The 14,728-nt window shown below is 48.3% G+C and overlaps 1 protein-coding gene across 9 annotated transcripts in view; it reads left to right on the top strand.

Annotated features, from left to right (window-relative positions):
* The window catches only part of Zfp385c (zinc finger protein 385C), a 66,248-nt gene that overhangs the window by 19,219 nt on the left and 32,301 nt on the right, over window positions 1–14,728 (top strand). Inside the window, exon 1 of one of the 9 annotated variants that reach the window (XM_006533492.4) lies at window positions 11,801–11,859. The exons of the other annotated variants lie outside the window; for them this stretch is intronic. The gene's annotated coding sequence lies outside the window, so the exon portion shown is untranslated. Of the gene's footprint in view, window positions 1–11,800; window positions 11,860–14,728 lie in introns of those variants that run through there. 9 annotated transcript variants of the gene reach the window in all.

Below are 14,728 nucleotides of genomic sequence, written 5' to 3'. Positions count from 1 at the left end.
GGGGGCGCCAGACTCCCGGATCCCAGCGCTGACTGACTGATGCGGGGCAGAGGGTGGGGGTACAAGTTTTAGCAAGGTGGCTTGGATGGGTTGGGGGTAGCAGTGAGGTCCCTGCCTGCCCCGCCTTGTGACCTAGGGATATCGAACTTAACCTGAAGCTGAGGTTGGGAAAGAGGCAGCCGGCATAATGGGTTCTACGGGAGAGAGGGTCTTTTGGGGATTGCAAAGAACACCCCCACCACTTGCCCCGACCTGTGACCTTCTCAGGCATCAAAGGTCTTTATATCCTAACCCCTCCACCAATCCTAGGGCCATCCTTATTTTCAGCTAAGAAGGTGCCCTCTTAGCTTGATCCACTCCCCAGACTTCCTCTGAAGCTATCCCTGGAACCTCCAGGCTCTCCTCCCCTGGGCCCCTGGGGCACTCTTACTTTGGGAGGGCGGGGCGGGGTGGGGGCTGTAGAAAGGGTTTGTTTTGAGGTGCTACTCTTCTCAGCACTTAAAGGAAAGGGGAATCAAGGCAAGCTCTGCCAGGATGCAGGCTCAGGGATGCCCGGGAGAGGGCATAGGGTTCAGAGCACCCACCCCCACAAGTTGGGGTTCTTAGTCTTTTCCAGGCAACAGAGGGGAAAAGGAGTCCTAAGGGTAGCTTTCCCTTCCCCCCACATTAGAGGTAGTTACTCTGAATTGCTATTGAGGACCATGCAAGGAGAGATGCAGGTTAGATAGTAAGAAGAACTTCCTTACTTCCTAAGACTGGGTTGTGGGGTCTTTCAGAAGAGTCTTAAGGCTCAGGAGAGGAAGCCACTATCTTTAGGGCTTTCAGAGAGGAGCGAGGTCCCCTGGAGCACCCAGACACCAAGGAGTGAGGAGCGGGCAGGGCATGGAGAGACAGAGGCTGTGATCTTACTCTGTACCACCACACCCCCTCACCTCCTCTGCCCTCTCACCCTTCCTTGGAGCTGGATGGAATCTTGACTTTCCAAAGCTCTTGGCCAGCTCACTCCCAATCCTAAGTACTCAAAAGTCCCCAGGGAGGAAACAGGTTTCTGTTGTCACTACTTGAGATAGGAGACAGACATGGCTATCTGGCATTTGTCCTGTGGAACCTCAGGCCTGGCTTCTGCTTCCTGGGCCCAGGCCCAAGCATCCTGTCGTATGGGCTGGGACACCGGCAGTCTGTTGTTGTTCAGACTATCCATCTTAGTGCTCTAGGTGGGGCCCTTTGACTCCTGTAGGATCTGAGTCATAAGATGACCCCCTTTCCATTCTGTCCTCTGCATTCCTCATGAGAGGGACAGTAGCTGAGAACTCCATTAAAATCCAGGATTCAGAAATGCATTTGTCATCTGTCCAGAGTGGTGGAGAGCAGAAAGCTGTGCTTGAGGGCTCCCTCCATCCAATCCTGAGTGCTCCCTCTACCCAATCCTGAGTGTTCCCTCCACCCAATCCTGAGTGCTCCTTCCACCCAATACTGAGTGTTCCCTCCACCCAATCCTGAGTGCTCCTTCCACCCAATACTGAGTGTGCCCTCCACCCAATCCTGAGTGCTCCCTCCACCCAATACTGAGTGTTCCCTCCACCCAATCCTGAGTGCTCCCTCCACCCAATCCTGAGTGCTCCCTCCACCCCACCTCTCAGCCCCCTGTAAACAGATACTGGCTAGACAGAAGCCTTCATCAGCTCCCTGGGTCCCAGCCAGCTTGGCTAGGTATCATTGGTTGTATGTACTAAAGAGCTGATTCCTTTGCTCACTCTGGGAGATGGCGGTAAGGAGGTAGCTGAGGTGGCAGAGAGGCCACACCAACCTTGGTGGCAGTTCCTCCAGCTTACTGAAAGGGCATCTGGCTCCACCAGGATAGGAACTTTATGAGGTTTCTCCTCTTCCAGAAACCTCCTTGTATAACTGGGTCCCTGGTCTGGTGGCCTCCTCTGACTTTGCTCATAGCCATGTGAGCATAGACATCTCTGGGTGTGTGGGGGAGGGGAACCTAGCCCAGTTCACTTGCATCTTCTACTCTGAGCCTGTAAAACCTCTGACCTGAGGACCTGGTAGACTGGTGGTAGGTGATTTTTCTGCTGTAACTTGAGGTGATGGACATTCACCTACCCAGTAGCTGCTTTTATGCAGCCAAGGCGGGGTTACAGCCTGGCCTGGCCTCCCCTCCACACACAGCTGCTCCTGCTGATTTCCCACTGTAGCTCTGCCTGTAAATGTCCCAAGAGATCATGTTCAACCTAGTCCCGTCTCCTTAAAGACCAGGAAACCAAAGCCCAGACGGGCAAGGACCAACTGAGGTTGGCCTGCTAGCCAGGCCCCCTTCTCAGGGCCAGGACCTGGGGCCTGGCTGGGAGAAATGCAGGGTGGCTGTTGGCAGACATGGGGGAAAATGTCAGAGTGTAATTGGGCTCATTAAGTGTTTGCTGAGGGAGTCTCCATGCCCGGTTAAAGTTGGGAACAGGCCTAGAAATGTCTCATCCAGTTACCCCTTTGGAAGAGGACCTCTTCCCTGGACTGCTGGGAGACAACCCTCTGTATGCAATGGCCTTTGGTCCTTTTCCATCTCATCCTCTGCAGTGACAGGAAGAGGACCTCATTGGAGAGCAGTGGCTGAAGTGTCCACTAAAACCTAGGGTTCTGAAGTGCATCCACCATCCATCCAGAGTGGTGGAGAGGGGACTCTGGTAGTTGTGCTTGAGTGCTCCCTCCACTCAATCCCGAGTGTTCCCTCCACCCAATCCTGAGTGCTCCCTCTACCCAATCCTGAGTGCTCCCTACACCCCATCCCCCAGCTCCAAATGAACAGATACAGATCAGACAGACGTCTCTATTAGCTCTTTTCATAACCCTTATCATGACTATACCCTTTCTGTCTGCTTCAGTTTTTGGCACTCTCTAAGGGAAGGTGGCAAGCAGGGAGGTGTAGCGCCAATTCCTGGGTAAACTGGACAGATGGGCCCATAGATGCTTTTTCTCTTTCACCTTGTCCTTCCACTTGGCCTTCTTGGCTCTGGCCCTATCTTTTCTCACCCAGGGTGTGACAACTCCCTGCCTGCCCTCGGACCCTAATAGAAGGCACATAGCTGAATTCTCCCATCTTCCCTTTTGAGGCTGTGCCCTCCTCACCCTGCCCCAAGGCAGTTCAGTCAAGATGGGTGAGCCAAGGCAGTGGTTAAGGGATCTGAGTCAGACAAGTGCAGTTCAGATCTAGCTGGGGAACCTGGAAGTTCTCTGATCTATAGGGTATATAACACGTTAATAGTAGATTAGCCCCCTCATGATGCTATTGTGAAGTTTTAAAAAGATCTTATGTGCATGATGTCTGGCACACAGGGTGCACTTTACCACTAAATGCACTTTACCACTAGAGAGACAGGATCTGGGACTGGAGAGATGGCTGGGCAGTTAGGAGCACTACCTGCTCTTCCAGAGGACGACCCAGGTTCAATTCCTAGAACCCACAGAGCAACTCATGCTGGTTCTAAGGCATCTGATGCCCTCTTCTGGCCTCTGTGGGCCACACATGTGGCATATACTTACATAGACACACACACACAAACACATACATTAAAAAATAATTATGCCGGGTGTGGCGGCGCATGCCTTTAGTCCCAGCACTTGGGAGGCAGAGGCAGGCAGATTTCTGCCAGCCTGGTCTACAAAGTGAGTTCCAGGACAGCCAGGGCTATACAGAGAAACCCTGTCTCAAAAAACAAAACAAACTAATGTTATTAACGCGTTCTCACGCCCGGCCAGGAAGAACACAGCAAACCAGAATCTTCTGCGGCAAAACTTTTTTGCTTACATCTTCAGGAGCAAGAGTGTAAGAAGCAAGAGAGCGAGAAAACGAAACCCCGTCCCTATTAAGGAGAATTATCCTTCGCCTAGGACGTGTCACTCCCTGATTGGCTGCAGCCCATCGGCCGAGTTGACGTCACGGGGAAGGCAGAGCACATGGAGTGGAGAACCACCCTCGGCACATGCGCAGATTATTTGTTTACCACTTAGAACACAGCTGTCAGCGCCATCTTGTAACGGCGAATGTGGGCGCGGCTCCCAACATCTCCCCCTTTCCTTTTAATAAGAGCAAATAGGCCACCCATATTAATGAGAGTGGAGATAGAGGTCAAATCCCCAGTGTGTAGGTAAAGGAGCCATGTACAGGATTAGCTCTTAGGCTCACAGGCTTTTACCCAGAGCAACCCTGACCTGCTCCTGTGTCGTTTTGCCTGGAGAGAAGGACACTTGGACACTCAACCTTCTTGAAAGATGACATGTCTCCCTAGAATAGGCTCATATATGCCGCAGAGCCTTTCTACTGCAGTGCTTAGCCGTGCAACTCTCTCGGGCTGCTGAAGCACACTCACTCTATCCCGTGCAATGAGACTAGCCTCGTGAGATGTAAGAGCTGAGTGGTCAGCGACCTATTGCCTAAGCATAGATATATCAGGGGAAGCTCCATGTTCTAGTCCTGCAAGCGCCTGGGCAATAACCACCTTGTCTCTCCTAGTTTGGGCCTTAAGCTTACAGACCAATCAAAGAAGCAACACTAATCCACAGCAAAGTGTATCTCCAAATAATATTAATCCCACCCATTTTTTAAAGAAAGAAAATGCTGAGGAGATCCAATTGGGTAATCCTTTGGTCAGGGACAGGTCCAAGCGCGTGGAGTTGACCTGAAGTCTCAATTCCCGAAGGATCTGTTCAAATTCAGCCATCCAATTCTGTAACATATACTGAAAAAGACTTTTTGACAAATTAGCTGCCCTAGTAAATTTAACATACTGAATGGAAGTAACACACAATCTCGGAAACTTTTGTTTACACCCCAGCTGAGTTATTTGTCATAATACATCTAGTTGTATCTGGACAAGATCTATGAGTTGATTAACCAGCATGAGACCTCTCTGTATCTTGACATTAGCTGAGGCCTGTTTATCTATGACTGTAGTCACTGAGGCTGACAAAGTGTTAATGGTGTCAGTCGTCTGGACCTGTCCAGACAGAGCCAAGGCTGTCTGAATCAAGGCTAAACCCAGTTCCTAGTTAGTGGTAAAAAAGCAGGAGAATACTTGAGCATTATACATCACCGTCATTGGGAGTGGAAATATCGACATTATCCCCCAACGCTGCTCTCTCTTTATTATTGACGCCCTGGACATCACCAAGACGAGGGACATCAGTATTCCCTTGGTCAGTCTGGATTTTTCGGGTGAGTCTTTCTGGTATCCAAAATGGGTTGTCTTCATTCTGTGGGAAAACACAGACCGCTCCCCTGGATCTTATCAAAATAGGATCCGGGCCATACCATTTATTATCAAGGACATTTTTCCATTTAACCATCTCATTGGGCCTATCTGGCTCTGTACAATGACGTTCAGCCGCAGTATGGCCATGAGCATCAATATTTAAAAAATTGAGTGTAAAGAGTGCCAAAGACACAGACACTCTTGGTGCTCGGGGTAAAATCTCTTCAATTCCCCTCTTCTGTTTTATAAGATAGGCTTTGAGGGTGCGATGCGCACGCTCAACAATACCCTGTCCTTGAGGGTTGTATGGAAGTCCAGTCAGGTGGGTCACGTCCATCTGACGGCAGAACTGTTGGAATTTTTGAGACGTATAAGCTGGTCCATTATCAGTCTTAAGGAGTCTGGGTTTCCCCCAAGCACTCCATGCCTCAAGACAATGTTGAATCACATGTGAGGCTTTTTCTCCGGTTAACGGAGAAGCAAACATGATGCCAGAACATGTGTCAATGGACACATGGAGATATTGAAGTTTTCCAAAGGAAGAAACATGTGTAACATCCATTTGCCAGACCTGTAGAGGTCGAATACCGCGTGGGTTAATTCCCACATGAGGAACTGGCAAGAACTCACAGCAGCTTTGACATTGAGTAACAATGTCACGGGCTTCTTTTCTTGTCAAGGAGAAACGACTGCGTAATGTTTCAGCCGTCACATGAAAATTGTTATGAAAATTTCTTGCAGCCTCTACCGGGGATGATAGGGCAGCAGCCACCACTTTAGTGGCCTTATCTGCCAAATCGTTTCCCAGAGCCATGGGGCCAGGTAGGCCTGAATGGGCTCTAACATGAGTAATATAAACAGGAGATCTTCTAGATAACAAAACTAATTGTATCTGCTGAAAAATATTGGCAACTCTACTGGAAGGCTTAATCACTCCAGCCACTTCTAAAAGATTTACTGCATTAACCACATAACAGGAATCTGACACAATATTAAGGGGTTCTAAAAAGGTTTTTAAAACTTCTAAAACCACTAAACATTCTACCACTTGAGGTGAAATTTCATTATACTGTTTGGATACCACTTTACCATTAGCCACATAGGCACCTATGCCAGTTTTTGATCCATCAGTATATACCACAATCCCATTTTTAAGTGGGTTTCTTACTGTTATTTGTGGAAACACAACAGATTGATTTTGGGCAAACTGTAAGATTGGATGCTTTGGATAATGGTTATCTATTTTTCCTGAAAAGGAGGTAACTAAAACTGCCCAATCATTAGATGTGGCTGCCAAGGTTTGAACCTGTGCAGCGGTATAAGGTACAATTAAAAGATATGGACTTCGCCCAAAGTGGGTGATTGCTGCTTTTAGACCTTTAAGGGCAAGCTGTGCAATTGCATCAGGATACCAATCTATTATTTTAGCTGGGGATACGTTTGGATGGATCCACAACAATGGCCCATTTTGCCACAAGACTGCAGTTGGCAATTGTGCTGTCTTAAAGACACACAAACTGAAAGGCTGCGAATCCTCAATACGTTGTAATTGTGCATTTTGTAAGGCATTTTCCACTTTTTGTAAGGCCTGGTTAGCAGCTAGAGTAAGAGTCCTAGGGGAGGAGATATGAGGATCTCCTTCTAAAATACCAAACAAAGGCCTTAACTCAGCGGAAGGAATCTTTAAAAAAGGTCTGAGCCAATTAATATCTCCCAACAGCTTTTGAAAATCATTTAAGGTATGGAGGTGATCTCTTCTTATCTCTACCTTTTGGGGCACAATCTTATCTGGGGACACCACAGAGCCCAAGAATTGTCCTGTATCAGAAATTTGGACCTTTTCTGTGGCTATCTGTAAACCCCACTGACTTAAAGTTTTAAGTAGAAAAGGATATGCCTTTTGTAGCATGGTAAGGTCTTTATGGCACAGGAGGATGTCATCCATGTAAAGGAGCAAAATTAAAGAGGGGAATTGTTCCCTCACTGGCAAAAGAGCTTCTTGCACATAAAGTTGGCACATTGTAGGACTATTGGACATTCCCTGTTCTTGATGTCCTAACCCTTTTCCTTCTTTATAACCCATCTTTGCCATGATATTTTTTGCTTTAGTTGAATACCCTCCCGATGGGGCGTTTTCATTGGACAAAATAAGGCCCAAATGCTGCATAATATCCCTTCCCCAGAGGTTAACCGGGAGTGGGAGCACATAAGGTATGAATTTCCCTTGCTGTCCTTCAGAGGATTCCCACGTCAAGGCAACGGAGCTTATAGTGGGACATGATTGATAACCTAGGCCCTGTAATGAATGAGATGACTCTGTGGTGGGCCATGCTTTGGGCCACCAATGTGTAGAGATTATACTTTTATCTGCTCCGGTATCAAGGATGCCTTCAAACTCTTTTCCGTTAATCTTAAGGCGGAGCTTAGGTCTATCATTTAAAGATACAACCAAATAGGCAGAATCATTTCCTGAGGAGCCCATTTTCTTTATCTCAGGTCCTGCAGATTTCTCCCTGGTATTATCAGGGAGGAGCAGCAGCTGAGCTATCCTATCTCCTTTACTAATAGAAAAAACGCCCTTAGGGCTTGAGCACAGGACCTGTATTTCAGGGGAATGTTGACAATCCATAACTCCAGGGTGGACTACTAAGCCCTGTAAGGTGAGTGAACCCCGGCCGAGAATAAGGCCCATGGTTCCCGGGGGCAAGGATGGTATAGGCTCCACTGGCACCGGCTGAATACTCATTTGAGGCATTAATAGGAAGTCGGAGGCGGCACGCAGGTCCACCCTTGTGGGTCTTCCTGGGTCGCCTCTCTGACTGCTTCCTGGGTCCTGACAAACCGGTTCCCATATCTTTGAGGGCCCTGGGACCGAGGGCCCGATGACCCGTTTTTTGGCACATAAGCTGATTGACTATCAGGTGGGGGAAGAATTCTGCCCTTTATATCCCTCACAGAGCGACACTGGTCGGCTCTATGATAACCCTTGCCACACTTAGAGCAAAGAGTGAGAGTCCCCCCCTGTTTATCTGGAGCTCTGCAATCTTTCTTAAAATGCCCAGGCTTTCCGCAATTAAAACATGTCCTCTGATTATTTCTGCCCATGGAGCGGTTTTGGGATTGAAGGATGGCAGCCGCTAAACCTGCATTGCTGAGAGGTCCCCCAAGCTCTCGACAGACCCTGAGCCAGTCTTGTAAGCCTTTGTTCTTTCTTGGGGCTATGGCCGCTCGGCACTCCTTTGTGGCTTGCTCATAGATTAGCTGTTCTACCAGAGGCGCGGCTTGCTCTGAATCTCCAAAAATACGCTCTGCTGCCTCTGTCATTCTGGCCACAAAATCTGAGAAGGACTCCTGAGGTCCCTGGACAACTTTTGTTAATTGACCAGTGATTTCACCTGCTCGGGAGAGCGCCTTCCAGGCCCTAATAGCCGTGGAGGAAACTTGGGCATAAGCTCCCCAATGGTAGTTTGTCTGATCAGCAGAATAAGCTCCCTGACCCGTTAACAAGTCAAAAGTCCAATCTCTCTGCTCTGGAGTCAAAGCAGCTGCGTTTGCTCGGGCCTGCGCTTGTGCAGTTTCATGCCAAAGAGCTCTCCATTCCATATATTTGCCCATACTAGGGAGAGCGGCTTTTACAACCGTTTGCCAGTCAGCAGGAGTTAGTGCCATGCCGGCGAGCCTGTCTAACTGCACCAAGGTAAAATTAGCATTGGTTCCGTATTTACGGACCGACTCGGCAAGTTCTTTAATTTGTAAGTATTCTACCGGAGCGTGGACACGCCCACCCTCGGCTCCTTCAAAGACTGGAAATGCCTGTTGTATTTTCCTTTGTTCCTCTCTGGGAATGAATGAGTCTGCGCACTGCCTCTCTGCGCACTGCCTCTCTGCGCACTGCCTCTCTGCGCATCTCTCTGCGCATTGCCTCTCTGCGCATTGCTGACGCACTACGCAGGGCGGGGGCTCCGCATAGGGCGGACCTTGAAGCCGACTGCCCTGAGGCCAATCAGCAAACTGGCCTTCGCCAGCCGCTTTTGGCTTCCTTAACTGATTAGCTAGCACTTTACCTGGCTGGTACCCTTTTTTCTCATAATGAGCTGCTTCTTCCTCCCAGTCTGTTTCTTCAGAGGAGAATTCATCATCTGATTCAGAGCTACCAAGAGCTGGCTCCCCGAGCCCATCCAGCGATGAGCACAGGCTCCTTTTCCTAGAGACCTCCGCTAATTGATCTTTCTTCTTTTCCCTTTTTCCTCTTTTTCTTCTAATCTCTCTCCAGGTATTCCTACCTAACCTTAACTTTTCCTCGGGTTCAAGACCCTTGGAAAGGCCTGTATACTTATTTTGTGTACCATATTTCCTCTTTGTTCCTACTCTCTCTCCCCACTTTACTTCTGATAGCTTGTCCTGAATTTCCTCTAGAATTTTCCCTGCCTTAACCACTTGATAACATGTGAAAAGGAACAAAAGGGCTTCTAACACTAGAAAAAATTCAAGGCCAAACATTTTCCACTTTACTTCTGATAGACTGTCTTGAATTTCCTTAGAAAGTTCAAGGCCAGGCTTACCTCGTAAAGCTATACTCACTGGTACTCTCGTTCCCCAGCTGAAAAGTTCTGAATTCATACAGTTGAATCCTTCTTAACAGTCTGCTTTACGGGAACCTTTATTACCGCGACCCGCAGTTCTGGTTCTGGAATGAGGGATCTTCCTTGTACCGGTGATGGTAAACTCTCGTCCCGAGTTTTTTCTCGTCCCGGAATTCGGCACCAATTGTTATTAACGCGTTCTCACGCCCGGCCAGGAAGAACACAGCAAACCAGAATCTTCTGCGGCAAAACTTTTTTGCTTACATCTTCAGGAGCAAGAGTGTAAGAAGCAAGAGAGCGAGAAAACGAAACCCCGTCCCTATTAAGGAGAATTATCCTTCGCCTAGGACGTGTCACTCCCTGATTGGCTGCAGCCCATCGGCCGAGTTGACGTCACGGGGAAGGCAGAGCACATGGAGTGGAGAACCACCCTCGGCACATGCGCAGATTATTTGTTTACCACTTAGAACACAGCTGTCAGCGCCATCTTGTAACGGCGAATGTGGGCGCGGCTCCCAACAAACTAACAAACAAACAAACAAAAAATAATTATAATACTTTAAATTTATTTTTATTTATTGGTGTTTTGCCTGGGTGTATGTCTGTGTGAGGGTGTCAGATCCTCTGGAACTGGAATTACAGACAGCTGTGAGCTGCCATGTAGTTGCTGGGAATTGAACCCAGGTCCTCTGGAAGAGCAGCCAGTGCTCTTAACCATTAAACCATTTCTCTACCCCACCCCTCCAGATAATAATAATTAAAAAAAAAAAAAGAAAAGAAAAGAAAAGAAAACCGAAAACATAGCCAGGTAGTGGTGGCACATGGCTTTTGTCCCAGCACTCAGGAGGCAGAGGTAGATGGATCTCTGTGAGCCAAAGGCTAGCCTGGTCTATGGAGTGAGTTCCAGGACAGCCAGAGCTATACAGAGAAACCCTGTTTCAAAAAGACGAGGGGGGGAGGAGGAGGAGAAAAAAATGATGATGATGAAGAAGAAGAAGGAGAAGGAGAGGAGGAGGAGGGGGAGGAGGAGGGGGGAGGAGGAGAAGGAGGAGGGGAAGGAGAAGAAGAGGAGGAGGAGGAGGAGGAGGAGGAGGAGGAGGAATAAATGATCTCACATAGCCCAAGCTGGCCTTGAACATCTAAAACTGACTTTGAACTAATCTTTCTGCCTCTTCCAAATGCTGGGAGTATAGGTGTTTGCTACCCCATTGGGTTTTATCTTCTGTTAGGGAGCAAATCCAGAAGTTCATTCATTCTAGGTAAGCAACAATATAGTCTCTGACCGGAGAAGCTTCTAGGAATTTTTTCCCCCAGTTTTTAGCCTGCTTTTCCATGGTTTTTGAGGCAAGCCCACTGCTGTGTTCTTGGACTTGATTTTCTCCTCTCGGAATGTCACTAAGACTCAAGTGGAGGTCTCAGGAGTGAGTCATAGTGGTGTTAAGTATAGTTGTTGTGTGTGCTTCTGTGCTTTCATGCATGCGTGTGTGTGTGTGTGTGTGTGTGTGTGTACGTGTACTAGTCTGCGATGTTTATAGTTGGGGTTAGATAAGCCTTGTGCAACCCCACACTTGCCCATGCCTCCATATAACTGAGAGTCCTGGCTTAGCTGGTTGCAGAGTAGCTCAGCAGGGGACAGCTGGGAAGGCTGGGTCAAGCAGGACAGGCCACAGCAGGCCCAGCATCCTGGCTGGGGGCACACATTAGCCCAGAATCCCAGCAGTCCGAGATCCCAGAGGCTGTATATCACAGAGGTTTAACCAGCAGTGTGGCACATACTTGTCTGCTCTTTTGAGCCATGTCCCTGTCCAGTCTGTCATAAATTGCACTGAGATTTTAAAATATCCCTGTCCCTTTGAGCTCTTCCTGGACAGCTAAGAAAGTCTCATTCCTTTGAGGTCTCCACCTGGCCCCTGACACCTGGGCCGCCTCCTCTAACCCTGGCATCTGTGACCTCCTTCCTGTCTCCTACCAGAGCATGGAGGAAGAGTTGGAGGGGACAGAAGAGCTGTAGGATCTGCCATCTAGAGGTGAGACAGGACTAAATATTGTTAGAGGAACTTAGAACCTCACAAAATGATGGGAGTGGCCTCCACTGTCTTCCGTGGGGAGGGCAGTGTTCTGGGTCCCTGGTATATCTACCAGGGAACAACTTAGGCGCCTCCTGTGTTTGGAAGGGTGGTGTAGCCCTGCTTAGAGTAGCTGCCTCTTAACTACCAAATAGATGCCCATGGTGCCGCTTGGAATGGATGCTAGTACCTCATCTCAGCAGCACCACCCTGCATCCAGGACAGGCGCTTCAAAGTCTCAGGTACCTGTGGCTATACAAGGGCCAAGCCCACCGTATATTAGTTTAATAGGGCAGGGATAGCAGAACAATGCAAAATAAACAACAGAAATTGATTCTGTTATTGAGATCTGGGTTCTTAAGGCTGGTTCTGTTAAGGCCTGTAAAGGGGAACCTGTCCCATGTTGCTCCCCAAAGTTGCAGTGGATGTCTGATAATCTTGGGAATCCCACAGCTTGCAGGTGCATTGACTGATCTGTGTGTCCATCCTCTCATGAACTTGTGTGCACGTCTGTGACATGATCGCCTTCATATACCGGACTCACCAGTTGTGTGACCGTTCCTAGGGATTCATCAACAAGTGTCTCTTCACCTTAGATAGGGCACTCATCAAAGACAGACCAAAGACATTGCTCCACCCAAGTGTAGCTGAGTGAACCAGAAAGGTTATTGGAGTTACATATAGATGCATGGACAGCTGCATCACTCAGAAGCCGTTCCCAGCATGGACAATGGCTCCAGAAATCTGCATCCCTGGAGCTCCCTGTGTTGACGGGAGATCCCTGGCTGATGAGGGAGCCTCCTCTCCCCAGAACTGTACTGCCGCTACAACTTTGGGGGAAGCCTGGTGGGTCTTGGGAGTTTTAGAAGTTTTCTGAACCCTGTAACTTTTGTCAGCTTTCTAAGTCTCACATGAGCCAGCCTCTGTCCTCCCACTAAAAGGCAGTGTTTCAATTTGGAGGACACAATTACACCCCACCATGTGACACTGGTACAGTCTCATCCGGTAACCTTAGCTCCAAACATGAGTCCTTCTGTCATCGCATTTGGGGACAGAGACATGATGTAACATATATAGGAAGTCTCAGACACTCAACCATAGTTGGAGGTGTGAGCACAATGGCACTTACACGGTGGCGGAGCTTTGCTGTGACAGGCACCCAGGGTGAACGAGTCAGATCCCATTAGCCACCCATCGTGAACAGTGACCTTTGCTGTGGCCTCAGACATCACAGCTGATGTGCAGGCCAGAGCTGACACTGGAGTGTGAATCACTAGTGAACACCTACTCTGAGCTAGGTCACTTTTCCACCCGCCCCACAGCCCCCACATGCATAATGACAGACACATTTCACAGGGGCCACCGTCTGCTAAAACAACAAATAGCTCACGGATAACATTCAGGGAACGCATGCAGGTTCACGGCCATGGACTTGGGTAATACCCTTCCTCGTCACATGGACTCCACGGAGAGATACGTGCTCCTGTGAGAACTTTACAGCATTGCTTGACTGAGCTGGTGTGCAGAATGAGCCTGGGACTAAGGACTTGGGAAATGACCTTGAGGGAGAAGTATTAGCTTTCTCCAGCTGCCGTCGTCCTAAAGCTCTGTAAGGCAGAGGCTTAAACAACGGAAATGCATTGTGTCTTAGCTCTGGGGCTAAAGGGCTGAGCGATCACGGTGTCACAGGACTGGCAGTGGCAATGGTGACTTTTCTTCTTATTATTTTCTTTAATTAATTAACCTAATAGGCAGGGTCAGATGTACCCTACATTTGTCCTCGAACTCTCTACTTAGCTAAAAATAACCTTGATCTTCTCACCCTTCTATGTGCTGGGATGACAGACACGTGCCGCCATACTTGGTCCACGTAGTGTTGGGGATCGAACCCAGGACTTCCCTCATGCTAGGCAAACAACTCCATCACCTGAGCTACACTCAAACCTTCTAGTCTTTTTTTTTTTAAAGATTTATTTATTATTATACGTAAGTACACGTAAGTACACTGTAGCTGTCTTCAGACACACCTGAAGAGAGTGTCAGATCTCATTACGGATGGTTGTGAGCCACCATGTGGTTGCTGGGATTTGAACTCAGGACCTTCACAAGAGCAATCAGTGCTCTTAACCGCTGAGCCATCTCTCCAGCCCCCTTCTAGTCTTTTTTTTTTTAAATTACTTATTCTTATTTTATGTACATTGCTGATTTGACTGCATGCATGTCTGTGTGAGGGTGTCAGATCCCCTGGGACAGGAGTTACAGACAGTTGTGAGCTGCCATGTGGTTCCTGGGAATTGAACTCAGGACCTCTGGAAGAGCAGACAGTGCTCTTAACCACTGAGCCATCCCTCTAGCCTCTCTACATTTTTTTTTTTTTAATTAAAGACAACATTTAGCCATGTAGCCCAGGCTAGCTTCCAGCTCCTGATCCTCCTGCTTAAACCTCCATTAAAGCTGGGATAACAGGTGTGTGTTATAGCCTGGCTCAGGGGTGATTTCTTCTGAAATAGCCTTGGGCAAATCCTTTGTCTTATAAAGGAAGACAGCATTTGGGTTTGCAGCCTACTACTACGCTGTCATTTTAACTTAGTTGCCTCTTTAAAGGTCATTTATCCAAATACAGTCACATTGTGGAATACTTAAGGGTTAGGGCTTCAACATGAATGGAACAGGGTCACACGGTTCATCTGTAAGTAGAGAGATGGGCTCTCAGTCATGCTCCCCCCAAATCTTGGGGTTGTTCAGGGAAGCAGGCATTGCCCTCAGGAAGTAAAGTGAGCCAGGAAACACAAACGTGCAGGCACAGGCACACATGTGCATACATGTGTGA

This window comes from Mus musculus, chromosome 11 (genome assembly GCF_000001635.26).
Source record: "Mus musculus strain C57BL/6J chromosome 11, GRCm38.p6 C57BL/6J".
NCBI lineage: Eukaryota > Metazoa > Chordata > Mammalia > Rodentia > Muridae > Mus > Mus musculus.
The sequence above is the reverse complement of the archived record's forward strand: the minus strand, read 5'-3'. Positions and strand labels throughout refer to the sequence as shown.